Source organism: Salminus brasiliensis, chromosome 4 (genome assembly GCF_030463535.1).
Source record: "Salminus brasiliensis chromosome 4, fSalBra1.hap2, whole genome shotgun sequence".
Taxonomy (NCBI): domain Eukaryota; kingdom Metazoa; phylum Chordata; class Actinopteri; order Characiformes; family Bryconidae; genus Salminus; species Salminus brasiliensis.
The window spans coordinates 9,335,803-9,354,536 of NC_132881.1; positions in this window are offsets into that span (position 1 = coordinate 9,335,803).

Genomic DNA, 18,734 nt, shown 5'->3' on the forward strand with positions numbered 1-18,734 from the left:
TGACTCGCTACTATCTGTTTGCAAGTGTGTAACAGGTAGGTGATCATTCAGTTTGTATACATGTATTGCCTTTTTGTTGTCTTACAGGCTTTCGGGACCAATGGCTCCCCCCTTCCTGATGGTGCATAAATCCAACAAAGGTCTGTCCATTGCAACTGTATGTGACTCGCTACTATTTGTTTGCAAGTGTGTAACGGGTAGGTGATCAATCAGTTTCTATACATGTATTGACTTTCTTTTTTTGTCTTAAAGGTCTTTCGGACCACATGAACCAAGGGTCTCTGCATCTGCAACTGTGTTTTATTCGCTACTATCTGTCTGCAAGTGTGTAACAGGTAGGTGATCATTCATTTTCTATTCATGTTTTGACTTTCTTTTTTTGTCTTACAGGTTTTTCGGACTGCATGAACCAAGGGTCTGTATATCTGCAACTGTGTGTGACTCACTACTATCTGTCTGCAAGTGTGTAACAGGTAAGTGATCTTTCAGTTTCTGTACATGTATTGACTTCCTTTTTTTGTCTTACAGGTCTTTCGAACCACATGAACCAAGGCTCTGTGCATCTGCAACTGTGTGTGACTCGCTACTCTTTGTCTGCAAGTGTGTAACAGGTAGGTGATCATTCAGTTTCTATACATGTTTTGACTTTCTTTTTTTGTCTTACAGGTTTTTCGGACCGCATGAACCAAGGGTCTTTCTGTTGCCACTGTGTGTGTGACTCGCTACTATCTGTCTGCAAGTGTGTAACAGGTAGGTGATCATTCAGTTTCTATACATGTAGTGACTTTCTTTTTTTGTCTTAAAGGTCTTTCGGACCACATGAACCAAGGGTCTGTGCATCTGCAACTGTGTGTGACTCGCTACTATCTGTCTGCAAGTGTGTAACAGGTAGGTGATCATTCAGTTTCTATTCATGTGTTGACTTTCTTTTTTTGTCTTACAGGTTTGTCGGACTGCATGAACCAAGGGTCTGTGCATCTGCAACTGTGTGTGACTCGCTACTATCTGTCTGCAAGTGTGTAACAGGTAGGTGATCATTCAGTTTCTATACATGTATTGACTTTCTTTTTTTGTCTTAAAGGTCTTTCGGACAACATGAACCAAGGGTCTGTGCATCTTCAACTGTTTGAGACTCGTTACTCTCTGTCTGCAAGTGTGTAACAGGTAGGTGATCATTCAGTTTCTATACATGTATTGCCTTTTCGTTGTCTTACAGGCTTTCAGGACCAATGGCTCCCCCCTTCCTGATAGTGTATACAGCCAACATATGTATACATATACATATATACATCTTGCATACTTTCAGGACTGATGTCTCCCCCCTTCCTGATGGTGCATACAGCCAACAAGGGTCTGTCCATTGCAACTTTGTGTGTGGCTATTTTGTGCTTTGTGCTATCTATCTGTCTGCAAGTGTGTAACAGGTAGGTGATCATTCAGTTTCTATACATGTATTGACTTTCTTTTTTTGTCTTACAGGTTTTTTGGACAGCATGATCCCCTCCCTCATTTCCTGATGGTGGATCTGTCCTTCAAGGGTTTGTGCATCTGCAACTGTGTGTGACTCGCTACTATCTGTCTGCAAGTGTGTAACAGGTAGGTGATCGTTCAGTTTCTATACATGTATTGACTTTCTTTTTTTGTCTTAAAGGTCTTTCGGACCACATGAACCCAGGGTCTGTGCATCTGCAACTGTGTGTGACTCGCTACTATCTGTCTGCAAGTGTGTAACAGGTAGGTGATCATTCAGTTTCTATTCATGTGTTGACTTTCTTTTTTTGTCTTAAAGGTCTTTCGGACCGCATGAACCAAGGTTCTGTGCATCTGCAACTGTGTGTGATTCGCTACTATCTGTCTGCAAGTGTGTAACAGGTAGGTGATCATTCAGTTTCTATACATGTATTGACTTTCTTTTTTTGTCTTGCAGGTTTTTCGGACCGCATGAACTAAGGGTCTGTGCATCTGCAACTGTGTGACTCGCGACTATCTGTTTGCAAGTGTGTAACGGGTAGGTGATCATTCAGTTTCTATACATGTATTGACTTTCTTTTTTTGTCTTACAGGTTTTTCGGACCGCATGAACCAAGGGTCTGTGCATCTGCAACTGTGTGTGATTCGCTACTATCTGTTTGCAAGTGTGTAACAGGTAGGTGATCATTCAGTTTCTATACATGTATTGCCTTTTCGTTGTCTTACAGGCTTTCAGGACCAATGGCTCCCCCCTTCCTGATAGTGTATACAGACAACAAGGGTTTTTCTATTTCCACTGTGTGTGTGGCTCGCTATCAATCTGTCTGCAAGTGTGTAACAGGTAGGTGATTATTCAGTTTCTATACATGTATTGACTTTCTTTTTTTGTCTTAACGTTCTTTCGGACCGCATGAACCAAGGGTCTGTGCATCTGCCACTGTGTGTGACTCGCTACTATCTTTCTGCAAGTGTGTAACAGGTAGGTGATCATTCAGTTTCTATACATGTATTGACTTTCTTTTTTTGTCTTACAGGTTTTTCGGACCGCATGAACCAAGGATCTGTGCAACTGCAACTGTGTGTGGCTCGCTACTATCTGTTTGCAAGTGTGTAACAGGTAGGTGATCCTTTAGTTTCTATACATGTATTGACTTTCTTTTTTTGTCTTACAGGTCTTTCGGACCACATGAACCAAGGGTCTGTGCATCTGCAACTGTTTGTGACTCGCTACTATCTGTCTGCAAGTGTGTAACAGGTAGGTGATCATTCAGTTTCTATACATGTATTGCCTTATCGTTGTCTTACAGGATTTCAGGACCAATGGCTCCCCCCTTCTTGATAGTGTATACAGCCAACAAGGGTCTTTCTATTTCCACTGTGTGTGTGGATCGCTATCAATCTGTCTGCATATGTGTAACAGGTAGGTGATCATTCAGTTTCTATACATGTATTGACTTTATTTTTTGTCTTAAAGGTCTTTCGGACCACATGAACCAAGGGTCTGTGCATCTGCAACTGTGTGTTTCTTACTACTATCTGTCTGCAAGTGTGTAACAGGTAGGTGATCATTCATTTTCTATACATGTATTGCCTTTTTGTTGTCTTACAGGCTTTCGGGACCAATGGCTCCCCCCTTCCTGATGGTGCATAAATCCAACAAAGGTCTGTCCATTGCAACTGTATGTGACTCGCTACTATTTGTTTGCAAGTGTGTAACGGGTAGGTGATCAATCAGTTTCTATACATGTATTGACTTTCTTTTTTTGTCTTAAAGGTCTTTCGGACCACATGAACCAAGGGTCATTGCATCTGCAACTGTGTGTGACTCACTACTTTCTGTCTGCAATTGTGTGACAGGTTGGTGATCATTCAGTTTCTATACATGTATTGACTTTCTTTTTTTGTCTTACAGGTTTTTCGGACCGCATGAACCAAGGGTCTGTGCATCTGCAACTGTGTTTGACTCGCTACTATCTGTCTGCAAGTGTGTAATAGGTAGGTGATCATTCAGTTTCTATACATGTTTTGACTTTCTTTTTTTGTCTTACAGGTTTTTCGGACCACATGAACCAAGGGTCTTTCCATTGCCACTGTGTGTGTGGCTCGCTATCAATCTTTCTGCAAGTGTGTAACAGGTAGGTGATCATTCATTTTCTATACATGTATTGACTTTCTTTTTTTGTCTTAAAGGTCTTTCGAACCACATGAACCAAGGGTCTGTGCATCTGCAATTGTGTTTGACTCGCTACTATCTGTTTGCAAGTGTGTAACAGGTAGGTGATCATTCAGTTTGTATACATGTATTGCCTTTTCGTTGTCTTACAGGCTTTCAGGACCAATGGCTCCCCCCTTCCTGATAGTGTATACAGCCAACATATGTATACATATACATATATACATATGTATACATATACATATATACATCTTACAGACTTTCAGGACTGATGTCTCCCCCCTTCCTGATGGTGCATACAGCCAACAAGGGTCTGTCCATTGCAACTTTGTGTGTGACTCGCTACTATCTGTCTGCAAGTGTGTAACAGGTAAGTGATCATTCAGTTTCTATACATGTATTGACTTTCTTTTTTTGTCTTAAAGGTCTTTCGAACCACATGAACCAAGGGTCTGTGCATCTGCAATTGTGTTTGACTCGCTACTATCTGTTTGCAAGTGTGTAACAGGTAGGTGATCATTCAGTTTGTATACATGTATTGCCTTTTTGTTGTCTTACAGGCTTTCGGGACCAATGGCTCCCCCCTTCCTGATGGTGCATAAATCCAACAAAGGTCTGTCCATTGCAACTGTATGTGACTCGCTACTATTTGTTTGCAAGTGTGTAACGGGTAGGTGATCAATCAGTTTCTATACATGTATTGACTTTCTTTTTTTGTCTTAAAGGTCTTTCGGACCACATGAACCAAGGGTCTCTGCATCTGCAACTGTGTTTTATTCGCTACTATCTGTCTGCAAGTGTGTAACAGGTAGGTGATCATTCATTTTCTATTCATGTTTTGACTTTCTTTTTTTGTCTTACAGGTTTTTCGGACTGCATGAACCAAGGGTCTGTATATCTGCAACTGTGTGTGACTCACTACTATCTGTCTGCAAGTGTGTAACAGGTAAGTGATCTTTCAGTTTTTGTACATGTATTGACTTCCTTTTTTTGTCTTACAGGTCTTTCGAACCACATGAACCAAGGCTCTGTGCATCTGCAACTGTGTGTGACTCGCTACTCTTTGTCTGCAAGTGTGTAACAGGTAGGTGATCATTCAGTTTCTATACATGTTTTGACTTTCTTTTTTTGTCTTACAGGTTTTTCGGACCGCATGAACCAAGGGTCTTTCTGTTGCCACTGTGTGTGTGACTCGCTACTATCTGTCTGCAAGTGTGTAACAGGTAGGTGATCATTCAGTTTCTATACATGTAGTGACTTTCTTTTTTTGTCTTAAAGGTCTTTCGGACCACATGAACCAAGGGTCTGTGCATCTGCAACTGTGTGTGACTCGCTACTATCTGTCTGCAAGTGTGTAACAGGTAGGTGATCATTCAGTTTCTATTCATGTGTTGACTTTCTTTTTTTGTCTTACAGGTTTGTCGGACTGCATGAACCAAGGGTCTGTGCATCTGCAACTGTGTGTGACTCGCTACTATCTGTCTGCAAGTGTGTAACAGGTAGGTGATCATTCAGTTTCTATACATGTATTGACTTTCTTTTTTTGTCTTAAAGGTCTTTCGGACAACATGAACCAAGGGTCTGTGCATCTTCAACTGTTTGAGACTCGTTACTCTCTGTCTGCAAGTGTGTAACAGGTAGGTGATCATTCAGTTTCTATACATGTATTGCCTTTTCGTTGTCTTACAGGCTTTCAGGACCAATGGCTCCCCCCTTCCTGATAGTGTATACAGCCAACATATGTATACATATACATATATACATCTTGCATACTTTCAGGACTGATGTCTCCCCCCTTCCTGATGGTGCATACAGCCAACAAGGGTCTGTCCATTGCAACTTTGTGTGTGGCTATTTTGTGCTTTGTGCTATCTATCTGTCTGCAACTGTGTAACAGGTAGGTGATCATTCAGTTTCTATACATGTATTGACTTTCTTTTTTTGTCTTACAGGTTTTTTGGACAGCATGATCCCCTCCCTCATTTCCTGATGGTGGATCTGTCCTTCAAGGGTTTGTGCATCTGCAACTGTGTGTGACTCGCTACTATCTGTCTGCAAGTGTGTAACAGGTAGGTGATCGTTCAGTTTCTATACATGTATTGACTTTCTTTTTTTGTCTTAAAGGTCTTTCGGACCACATGAACCCAGGGTCTGTGCATCTGCAACTGTGTGTGACTCGCTACTATCTGTCTGCAAGTGTGTAACAGGTAGGTGATCATTCAGTTTCTATTCATGTGTTGACTTTCTTTTTTTGTCTTAAAGGTCTTTCGGACCGCATGAACCAAGGTTCTGTGCATCTGCAACTGTGTGTGATTCGCTACTATCTGTCTGCAAGTGTGTAACAGGTAGGTGATCATTCAGTTTCTATACATGTATTGACTTTCTTTTTTTGTCTTGCAGGTTTTTCGGACCGCATGAACTAAGGGTCTGTGCATCTGCAACTGTGTGACTCGCGACTATCTGTTTGCAAGTGTGTAACGGGTAGGTGATCATTCAGTTTCTATACATGTATTGACTTTCTTTTTTTGTCTTACAGGTTTTTCGGACCGCATGAACCAAGGGTCTGTGCATCTGCAACTGTGTGTGATTCGCTACTATCTGTTTGCAAGTGTGTAACAGGTAGGTGATCATTCAGTTTCTATACATGTATTGCCTTTTCGTTGTCTTACAGGCTTTCAGGACCAATGGCTCCCCCCTTCCTGATAGTGTATACAGACAACAAGGGTTTTTCTATTTCCACTGTGTGTGTGGCTCGCTATCAATCTGTCTGCAAGTGTGTAACAGGTAGGTGATTATTCAGTTTCTATACATGTATTGACTTTCTTTTTTTGTCTTAACGTTCTTTCGGACCGCATGAACCAAGGGTCTGTGCATCTGCCACTGTGTGTGACTCGCTACTATCTTTCTGCAAGTGTGTAACAGGTAGGTGATCATTCAGTTTCTATACATGTATTGACTTTCTTTTTTTGTCTTACAGGTTTTTCGGACCGCATGAACCAAGGATCTGTGCAACTGCAACTGTGTGTGGCTCGCTACTATCTGTTTGCAAGTGTGTAACAGGTAGGTGATCCTTTAGTTTCTATACATGTATTGACTTTCTTTTTTTGTCTTACAGGTCTTTCGGACCACATGAACCAAGGGTCTGTGCATCTGCAACTGTTTGTGACTCGCTACTATCTGTCTGCAAGTGTGTAACAGGTAGGTGATCATTCAGTTTCTATACATGTATTGCCTTATCGTTGTCTTACAGGATTTCAGGACCAATGGCTCCCCCCTTCTTGATAGTGTATACAGCCAACAAGGGTCTTTCTATTTCCACTGTGTGTGTGGATCGCTATCAATCTGTCTGCATATGTGTAACAGGTAGGTGATCATTCAGTTTCTATACATGTATTGACTTTATTTTTTGTCTTAAAGGTCTTTCGGACCACATGAACCAAGGGTCTGTGCATCTGCAACTGTGTGTTTCTTACTACTATCTGTCTGCAAGTGTGTAACAGGTAGGTGATCATTCATTTTCTATACATGTATTGACTTTCTTTTTTGTCTTAAAGGTTTTTCGGACTGCATGAACCAAGGGTCTTTGCATCTGCAACTGTGTGTGACTCGCTACTCTCTGTCTGCAAGTGTGTAACAGGTAGGTGATCATTCAGTTTCTATACATGTATTGACTTTATTTTTTTTTCTAAAAGGTCTTTCGGACCACATGAACCAAGGGTCTGTGCATCTGCAACTGTGTGTGACTCGCTACTATCTGTCTGCAAGTGTGTAACAGGTAGGTGATCACTCAGTTTCTATTCATGTTTTGACTTTCTTTTTTTGTGTTACAGGTTTTTCTGACCGCATGAACCAAGCGTCTTTCCATTGCCACTGTGTGTGTGGCTCGCTATAAATCTGTCTGTAAGTGTGTAACAGATAGGTGATCATTCAGTTTCTATACATGTATTGACTCTTTTTTTTGTCTTACAGGTTTTTCAGACAGCATGATCCCCTCCCTCGCTTCCTGATGGTGGATCTGTCCTTCAAGGGTCTGTGCATCTGCAACTGTGTGTGACTCTCTACTATCTGTCTGCAAGTGTGTAACAGGTAGGTGACCATTCAGTTTGTATACATGTATTGCCTTTTTGTTGTTTTACAGGCTTTCAGGACCAATGGCTCCCCCCTTCCTGATGGTGCATACAGCCAACAAGGGTCTTTCCATTGCCACTGTGTGTGTGGCTCGCTATCAATCTTTCTGCAAGTGTGTAATAGGTAGGTGATCATTCAGTTTCTATACATGTATTGACTTTCTTTTTTTGTCTTAAAGGTCTTTCGGACCACATGAACCAAGGATCTGTGCATCTGCAATTGTGTTTGACTCGCTACTATCTGTTTGCAAGTGTGTAACAGGTAGGTGATCATTCAGTTTGTATACATGTATTGCCTTTTCGTTGTCTTACAGGCTTTCAGGACCAATGGCTCCCCCCTTCCTGATAGTGTATACAGCCAACATATGTATACATATACATATATACATATGTATACATATACATATATACATCTTACAGACTTTCAGGACTGATGTCTCCCCCCTTCCTGATGGTGCATACAGCCAACAAGGGTCTGTCCATTGCAACTTTGTGTGTGACTCGCTACTATCTGTCTGCAAGTGTGTAACAGGTAAGTGATCATTCAGTTTCTATACATGTATTGACTTTCTTTTTTTGTCTTAAAGGTCTTTCGAACCACATGAACCAAGGGTCTGTGCATCTGCAATTGTGTTTGACTCGCTACTATCTGTTTGCAAGTGTGTAACAGGTAGGTGATCATTCAGTTTGTATACATGTATTGCCTTTTTGTTGTCTTACAGGCTTTCGGGACCAATGGCTCCCCCCTTCCTGATGGTGCATAAATCCAACAAAGGTCTGTCCATTGCAACTGTATGTGACTCGCTACTATTTGTTTGCAAGTGTGTAACGGGTAGGTGATCAATCAGTTTCTATACATGTATTGACTTTCTTTTTTTGTCTTAAAGGTCTTTCGGACCACATGAACCAAGGGTCTCTGCATCTGCAACTGTGTTTTATTCGCTACTATCTGTCTGCAAGTGTGTAACAGGTAGGTGATCATTCATTTTCTATTCATGTTTTGACTTTCTTTTTTTGTCTTACAGGTTTTTCGGACTGCATGAACCAAGGGTCTGTATATCTGCAACTGTGTGTGACTCACTACTATCTGTCTGCAAGTGTGTAACAGGTAAGTGATCTTTCAGTTTCTGTACATGTATTGACTTCCTTTTTTTGTCTTACAGGTCTTTCGAACCACATGAACCAAGGCTCTGTGCATCTGCAACTGTGTGTGACTCGCTACTCTTTGTCTGCAAGTGTGTAACAGGTAGGTGATCATTCAGTTTCTATACATGTTTTGACTTTCTTTTTTTGTCTTACAGGTTTTTCGGACCGCATGAACCAAGGGTCTTTCTGTTGCCACTGTGTGTGTGACTCGCTACTATCTGTCTGCAAGTGTGTAACAGGTAGGTGATCATTCAGTTTCTATACATGTAGTGACTTTCTTTTTTTGTCTTAAAGGTCTTTCGGACCACATGAACCAAGGGTCTGTGCATCTGCAACTGTGTGTGACTCGCTACTATCTGTCTGCAAGTGTGTAACAGGTAGGTGATCATTCAGTTTCTATTCATGTGTTGACTTTCTTTTTTTGTCTTACAGGTTTGTCGGACTGCATGAACCAAGGGTCTGTGCATCTGCAACTGTGTGTGACTCGCTACTATCTGTCTGCAAGTGTGTAACAGGTAGGTGATCATTCAGTTTCTATACATGTATTGACTTTCTTTTTTTGTCTTAAAGGTCTTTCGGACAACATGAACCAAGGGTCTGTGCATCTTCAACTGTTTGAGACTCGTTACTCTCTGTCTGCAAGTGTGTAACAGGTAGGTGATCATTCAGTTTCTATACATGTATTGCCTTTTCGTTGTCTTACAGGCTTTCAGGACCAATGGCTCCCCCCTTCCTGATAGTGTATACAGCCAACATATGTATACATATACATATATACATCTTGCATACTTTCAGGACTGATGTCTCCCCCCTTCCTGATGGTGCATACAGCCAACAAGGGTCTGTCCATTGCAACTTTGTGTGTGGCTATTTTGTGCTTTGTGCTATCTATCTGTCTGCAACTGTGTAACAGGTAGGTGATCATTCAGTTTCTATACATGTATTGACTTTCTTTTTTTGTCTTACAGGTTTTTTGGACAGCATGATCCCCTCCCTCATTTCCTGATGGTGGATCTGTCCTTCAAGGGTTTGTGCATCTGCAACTGTGTGTGACTCGCTACTATCTGTCTGCAAGTGTGTAACAGGTAGGTGATCGTTCAGTTTCTATACATGTATTGACTTTCTTTTTTTGTCTTAAAGGTCTTTCGGACCACATGAACCCAGGGTCTGTGCATCTGCAACTGTGTGTGACTCGCTACTATCTGTCTGCAAGTGTGTAACAGGTAGGTGATCATTCAGTTTCTATTCATGTGTTGACTTTCTTTTTTTGTCTTAAAGGTCTTTCGGACCGCATGAACCAAGGTTCTGTGCATCTGCAACTGTGTGTGATTCGCTACTATCTGTCTGCAAGTGTGTAACAGGTAGGTGATCATTCAGTTTCTATACATGTATTGACTTTCTTTTTTTGTCTTGCAGGTTTTTCGGACCGCATGAACTAAGGGTCTGTGCATCTGCAACTGTGTGACTCGCGACTATCTGTTTGCAAGTGTGTAACGGGTAGGTGATCATTCAGTTTCTATACATGTATTGACTTTCTTTTTTTGTCTTACAGGTTTTTCGGACCGCATGAACCAAGGGTCTGTGCATCTGCAACTGTGTGTGATTCGCTACTATCTGTTTGCAAGTGTGTAACAGGTAGGTGATCATTCAGTTTCTATACATGTATTGCCTTTTCGTTGTCTTACAGGCTTTCAGGACCAATGGCTCCCCCCTTCCTGATAGTGTATACAGACAACAAGGGTTTTTCTATTTCCACTGTGTGTGTGGCTCGCTATCAATCTGTCTGCAAGTGTGTAACAGGTAGGTGATTATTCAGTTTCTATACATGTATTGACTTTCTTTTTTTGTCTTAACGTTCTTTCGGACCGCATGAACCAAGGGTCTGTGCATCTGCCACTGTGTGTGACTCGCTACTATCTTTCTGCAAGTGTGTAACAGGTAGGTGATCATTCAGTTTCTATACATGTATTGACTTTCTTTTTTTGTCTTACAGGTTTTTCGGACCGCATGAACCAAGGATCTGTGCAACTGCAACTGTGTGTGGCTCGCTACTATCTGTTTGCAAGTGTGTAACAGGTAGGTGATCCTTTAGTTTCTATACATGTATTGACTTTCTTTTTTTGTCTTACAGGTCTTTCGGACCACATGAACCAAGGGTCTGTGCATCTGCAACTGTTTGTGACTCGCTACTATCTGTCTGCAAGTGTGTAACAGGTAGGTGATCATTCAGTTTCTATACATGTATTGCCTTATCGTTGTCTTACAGGATTTCAGGACCAATGGCTCCCCCCTTCTTGATAGTGTATACAGCCAACAAGGGTCTTTCTATTTCCACTGTGTGTGTGGATCGCTATCAATCTGTCTGCATATGTGTAACAGGTAGGTGATCATTCAGTTTCTATACATGTATTGACTTTATTTTTTGTCTTAAAGGTCTTTCGGACCACATGAACCAAGGGTCTGTGCATCTGCAACTGTGTGTTTCTTACTACTATCTGTCTGCAAGTGTGTAACAGGTAGGTGATCATTCATTTTCTATACATGTATTGACTTTCTTTTTTGTCTTAAAGGTTTTTCGGACTGCATGAACCAAGGGTCTTTGCATCTGCAACTGTGTGTGACTCGCTACTCTCTGTCTGCAAGTGTGTAACAGGTAGGTGATCATTCAGTTTCTATACATGTATTGACTTTATTTTTTTTTCTAAAAGGTCTTTCGGACCACATGAACCAAGGGTCTGTGCATCTGCAACTGTGTGTGACTCGCTACTATCTGTCTGCAAGTGTGTAACAGGTAGGTGATCACTCAGTTTCTATTCATGTTTTGACTTTCTTTTTTTGTGTTACAGGTTTTTCTGACCGCATGAACCAAGCGTCTTTCCATTGCCACTGTGTGTGTGGCTCGCTATAAATCTGTCTGTAAGTGTGTAACAGATAGGTGATCATTCAGTTTCTATACATGTATTGACTCTTTTTTTTGTCTTACAGGTTTTTCAGACAGCATGATCCCCTCCCTCGCTTCCTGATGGTGGATCTGTCCTTCAAGGGTCTGTGCATCTGCAACTGTGTGTGACTCTCTACTATCTGTCTGCAAGTGTGTAACAGGTAGGTGACCATTCAGTTTGTATACATGTATTGCCTTTTTGTTGTTTTACAGGCTTTCAGGACCAATGGCTCCCCCCTTCCTGATGGTGCATACAGCCAACAAGGGTCTTTCCATTGCCACTGTGTGTGTGGCTCGCTATCAATCTTTCTGCAAGTGTGTAATAGGTAGGTGATCATTCAGTTTCTATACATGTATTGACTTTCTTTTTTTGTCTTAAAGGTCTTTCGGACCACATGAACCAAGGATCTGTGCATCTGCAACTGTGTGTGGCTCGCTATCAATCTGTCTGCAAGTGTTTAACAGGTAGGTGATCATTCAGTTTGTATGCATGTATTGACTTTCTTTTTTGTCTTAAAGTTCTTTCGGACCACATGAACTAAGGGTCTGTGCGTCTGCAACTGTGTGTGACTCGCTACTATCTGTCTGCAAGTGTGTAACAGATAGGTGATCATTCAGTTTCTATACATGTATTGATTTTCTTTTTTGTCTTAAAGGTTTTTCAGACAGCATGATCCCCTCCCTCGCTTCCTGATGGTGGATCTGTCCTTCAAGGGTCTGTGCATCTGCAACTGTGTGTGACTCTCTACTATCTTTCTGAAAGTGTGTAACAGGTAGGTAATCATTCAGTTTGTATACATGTATTGCCTTTTTGTTGTCTTACAGGCTTTCAGGACCAATGGCTCCCCCCTTCCTGATGGTGCATACAGCCAACAAGGGTCTGTCCATTGCAACTGTGTGTGTGGCTCGCTATCTATCTGTCTGCAAGTGTGTAACAGGTAGGTGATCATTCAGTTTCTATACATGTATTATATGTTGAGCATCAGCATCAGGGTATGTCTGACGACTCCGGCAGGTCTGATTATCACAGCATAATTAAAAGGAGAGAGCCAAAAGGTAACACGGACACGGACGCACCCTGAGAACACCAGCATCTATCTGCTCCACCCTCAACAAACCTGAGTGATCGCGTGTAAGCAGCGAGACGACAGCTCCAGCATTTCAGTGTACTACAATTCCCTGGGTCCGCGAACCCCTGGACCTGCAGCCCTTATTTAAGAAACATTAATTACCAAAAGCTAAACTAAACATATTTTCAGTTTTCAGCTTAGATTTAAAGATTGAGACTGTGTCTGAGTCCCAAACATTATCTGGAAGGTTATTTCAGAGTTGGGGGGCTTTATAAGAAAAGGCTCTTCCCCCTGCTGAGGTTTTCTGAATTTTGGGAACGAGTAAGAGGCCAGCACCCTGAGTAGTCTTGATGGTTCGTAATATACAATAAGATCCTGCAGGTACTCAGGAGCGAGGCCATGTAGGGCCTTATATGTTAATAGAAGAATTTTGTATTCGATACGGAATTTAACTGGGAGCCAATGAAGTGCTGATAGAACTGGACTGATATGGTCAAATTTTCTAGTTTTAGTAAGGACCCTGGCTACAGCATTTTGCACCAGCTAAAGTTTATTGAGGTTCCTGCTGGAACAACCTGACAGTAGTGCATTACAGTAATCTAGCCTTGAGGTAATAAAAGCATGTACTAGCTTTTCTGTGTCTTGTAGTGATAAGGAGTTTCTTAGTTTGGAGATGTTCCTAAGCTGCATAAAGGCTGTTCTACTAATATTAGCTATATGTTGCTCAAATGATAAATCTGAGTCGAATGTGACGCCAAGATTTTTAGCTGCTAAACCAGGAATGATGGAAGCATCGGCCAAGTCTAACATTAAGTCTGATAGTTTATTTCTAGAGTCTTTTGGACCTAAAAGGAGAACTTCGGTTTTGTCACTGTTGAGGAGGAGGAAGTTATGTGACATCCAGAGTTTTATATCCTTTACACAGTCCTCCATTTTCTGTAGTCTAAATTTATTGTCAGGTTTGGCTGATATATAGAGCTGTGTGTCATCTGCATAGAAATGGAAATTAACGCCATGTCTGCTTATAACTGAGCCCAGTGGTAACATGTATAATGTAAATAATAGCGGTCCTAAAATTGAGCCTTGCGGAACTCCATATCTTACTTCTGCGTAGTTTGAAGATAAATCTTTTATCTTTACAAATTGATAGCGTCCTGTTAGATATGATTGGAACCATGATAGGGGGGTCCCTGTGATTCCAACCATTTTCTCTAATCTTTCTAGTAATATAGTATGATCTATTGTATCAAAGGCTGCACTAAGGTCTAGTAGGACTAATAAAGATACATAGCCTTGATCAGAGGCAAGAAGGAGATAATTCGTAATCTTCACTAGGGCTGTCTCTGTGCTGTGATTGGGTCTAAATCCAGACTGGAATTTCTCATACATGTAATTTTTACTCAGGTATAAGCAGAGTTGTTGGGCCACAGCTTTTTCTAATATCTTATATACAAATGTTAAGTTTGAGATGGGTCTATAATTAGATAATACGCTAGGATCAAGATTTGGTTTCTTGATTAAAGGTTTTATAACTGTTTTTTTTAAGGGTTTGGGGTACATGCCCAAGGCTAAGGGATGAATTTACAATTGTTAAAAGAGGTCTGATTATAATTGGGAGAATTTCTTTTAGCAATTTAGAGGGAATTGGGTCGAGTGTACAGGTTGTACAATTAGCTGAGGAAATAATTTTTTCTAGTTCAGGCTGTGGAAGTGGGTAGAAGGCTTCCAGCCTTTGTTCTACAACTAAGTTATGTTCTAAAGCAACTACATCAGGTGACGGCCATGTTTGATTTAATAAGCAGGGTTGGATTTGTTGTCTAATATTTTCTATTTTATTATTAAAATAGTCCATAAAAACATGACTGGTTAAAGATGTTGGGATCTGGGGTTGAGAATCTGCCTGGCTTTTAGTAAGTTTAGAGATCTCATTAAAAAGAATTCTGGGATTGTTTTTGTTTTTCTCGATCAGCGAGGCCAAATACACTGAGCGAGCTTTAATGAGTGCCTTTCTATATTGACTAAGGCTGTCCTTCCACGCAGAGTGGAACACCTCTAGTTTGGTCGTCCGCCATTTACGCTCTAGTTTCCGCACTGTTTGTTTTAAGGTACGAGTATGATCACTGTACCTCGGTGCGAGCCTTTTTTGCTTCATCATTTTATTTTTAAACGGTGCTACTTTGTCTAAGGTTGATCGAAGGGTATTTTCTAGATCGTTTGTTAATTTAACAAGCTCCGTTTGATCTGACGGAGTGTAAGCTAAGGTGGATAGGGGTGGGAGATTTTTAGTAAACTGTACAGCTGTCATTGGTGTTATTGTGCGCTTTAGACAGTGTTGGGAAGACAAATTAACATTTTGCCTTAGATGTAGCTCAAAGGAGATTAGATAATGATCCAATATTACTGAGCTTTGAGGTAGAATATTTAGCTGATCAATGCTAACACCCAGGGTCAGGACTAAATCTAGGGTATGATTACAGTAATGTGTGGGTCCAGTTACGTTTTGTATAATGCCAATAGAATCAAAAATTAATTGTAAAATTGATACAAACGCCTTTGTTAATGGATCGTCTGCTTTTTCAAAGTGAATATTAAAATCTCCTACTATTATAACTTTGTTGCAGCACACTGCCAAGTCTGCAGCAAAATCACTAAATTCTTTTAAAAATTCAGAGTAGGGCCCTGGAGGCCTATAAATATTAATCAGTGAGAAAACATTTTTATTTGTGGCTGGATTTGATATATTAATGTAGATAAGCTGAAAAGAAGTGAAGGTGTTACAGTGTTTTTGAATAATCTCTAGTGTATTCTGATAGATTATACATACTCCACCTCCTCTGCCTGATAATCTAGGGATATGTACATATTTATAGCCTGTGGGGGTGGCTTCATTTAGTGCTAAATATTGATCAGGTCTAATCCAGGTTTCGGTTAGGCAGAAAACATCTAGTTTCTGATCACATATCATTTCATTTACGATCACTGCTTTTGAGGATAGTGATCTAATGTTAAGTAGACCAAGCTTTAGGTCTGAGGTGCTGCTGTTATCGTTGAAATGAGAGATTTTAACACTGATTAAATTATTAAAACGGGCTGATCTGGATTTGGGTTTAATTCGGGGCACAGACACAGTCTTAATACAGTGAAACCTGGGTGACGGCTTAAAGCAGCTCGCAGACGGTCGGTTTAGCCGGTCTGTCTGCGGCCTGGTCCCGGCTCTGGATTGTCAGCAGTTTTTTAGACTCTTCTGCCGACTAACTAGCAGACTATGAGCTATGCTGCACGAAAGTAAAGCGGCACCCTCCCGCGTGGGGTGGACACCATCCCTACCTAAAAAAAACAGGCTTGCCCTCAAACTTTAACCAATTATCTATGAAGCCCACATGATTTTCGGAACACCACTTGGACATCCAGCGGTTCAGCGCTCTGAGCCGGCTGTAGGACTCAGCGCCGCGCCTCATTGGGATGGGACCAGAGCAAATTACGGCATCGGACATCGTCTGGGCCAGTTTAACCACCTCTTTAATATTATCCTTCGTAACTTCTGACTGCCGTAGACGAATATCATTGGCCCCTACATGAATCACTATCCTCGAATATCTCCTGTTTGCTAGCCGCTTAAGGTTGCCGCTAATGACCGGCGCTCTGGCTCCCGGTAAACAGCTAATGGTTACTGCTGGAGCCCCTTAAGGACGAGCTCTCTTCACGTGTGGAGCAATAGAGTCTCCTCTGACCAGAGTACTTTGAACAGGCTCCTCAGCGGGTGTTTCGCTGAGTGGGGCAAACCTGTTTGACACGCGAATCGGGGGGAGCGTGGTGTTCCGGTGGGCTAGCTTCGGCCTTAGCGCTAGCTTTAGCCTTAGCTTTCCGGCTATGCCGCCGAGACGTCACCCATTTGCCCCGCTGTGAGGGCTCTAATGCCAGAGTGTGGGAGGGGGGGTGCAACGGGGGCTCCCTGAGGCAACAGGGCCTGCTACCAGTGACTCTTGCTCTCTATCTTTCAGTAACCCCATAATGCACACCTCTAACTGGTCCACCTTTTCCACCAGAGAGCTAACTAGCTCACATTTAGTACAAACACTATCATTATCACTAGCGGTGGGAAAAGAGTCTAGACTAAACATGCCACACTTCTCACACTCAAAAAGTCCAGCAACAGCCATAATAAAATACAAACGTACCGCTTTCAGCTGATTTAGGCACCAAAATAAAGGTTGTTGTAGGGGTACTCCGCTTTTTGTTTTGTCTTTTTGATAAACCTGTGGACTGTAAACACAATCTAAAAGCAGTTACGACAAAAAGCGCTAGAAAGTGATAGAAAGCAGAAAGAACAAGCTAAACACGGAGACAGTGATTCCTCCAAGGACCTAAAAAGAGTCCTATTGAGTCTTCAGATGAGCTTCAAGTGTTCATAAGTGGAGGACAGAGCATTGAGGGGAAGCACTGACGCATTCTGCAACTCTGTAACAGGTAAGTGATTCATTCAGTTTCTATAAATGTATTGACTTTCTTTTTTGTGTTACAGGTTCTCAAGAAGTCCATCAACCTCTTCTTCTCCCTGAAGGTGTATCCTTCTAACAAATATATTTTCATCTGCAACTGTGTGTGGTTCGCTACTATCTGTCTGCAAGTGTGTAACAGGTAGGTGATCATTCAGTTTCCATACATGTATTGCCTTTTTGTTGTCTTACAGGCTGTCAGGACCAATGGCTCCCCCCTTCCTGATGGTGCATACAGCCAACAAGGGTCTGTCCATTGCAACTGTGTGTGTGGCTCGCTATCTATCTGTCTGCAAGTGTGTAACAGGTAGGTGATCATTCAGTTTCTATACATGTATTGACTTTCTTTTTTTGTCTCACAGGTTTTTCGGACAGCATGACCACCTCCCTCCATTCCTGATGGTGGATCTGTCCTTCAAGGGTCTGTGCATCTGCAACTGTGTGTGACTCGCTACTATCTGTCTGCAAGTGTGTAACAGGTAGGTGATCATTCAGTTTCTAAACAAGTAGCGACTTTTCTTTTTGTGTTACAGGTTCTCAAGAAATCCATCAACCTCTTCTTCTCCTTGAAGCTGTATCCTTATAACAAATATGTTTTTATCTTCAACTGTGTGTGGTTCGCTACTTTCTGTCTGATCATTCAGTTTCTACACATGTATTGACTTTCTTTTTTTTTGTCTTACAGGTTTTTCGGACCGCATGAACCAAGGGTCTGTGCATCTGCAACTGTGTGTGTGGCTCGCTATCTATCTTTCTGCAAGTGTGTAACAGGTAGGTGATCATTCAGTTTCTATACATGTATTGACTTTCTTTTTTTTGTCTTACAGGTTATACGGATCGAATGACCCCCTCCCTTCCTGATGGTGGATCTGTCCTTCAAGGGTCTGTGCATCTGCAACTGTGTGTGACTTGCTATCTGTCTGCAAGTGTGTAACAGGTTGGTGATCATTCATTTCCATACATGTATTGACTTTCTTTTTTGTGTTACAGGTTCTCAAGAAGTCCATCAAGCTCTTCTTCTCCCTGAAGGTGTATCCTTCTAACAAATCTGCAACTGTGTGTGGTTCACTGTGCATCATTCTGCAACTCTGTAATAGGTATTTGATCATTCAGTTTCTATACATGTATTGCCTTTTTGTTGTCTTACAGGCTTTCAGGACCAATGGCTCCCCCCTTCTTGATGGTGCATACAGCCAATAAGGATCTGTCCATTGCAACTTTGTGTGTGGCTCGCTATCTGTGTCTGCAAGTGTGTAACAGGTAGGTGATCATTCAGTTTCTATACATGTATTGACTTTCTTTTTTTGTCTT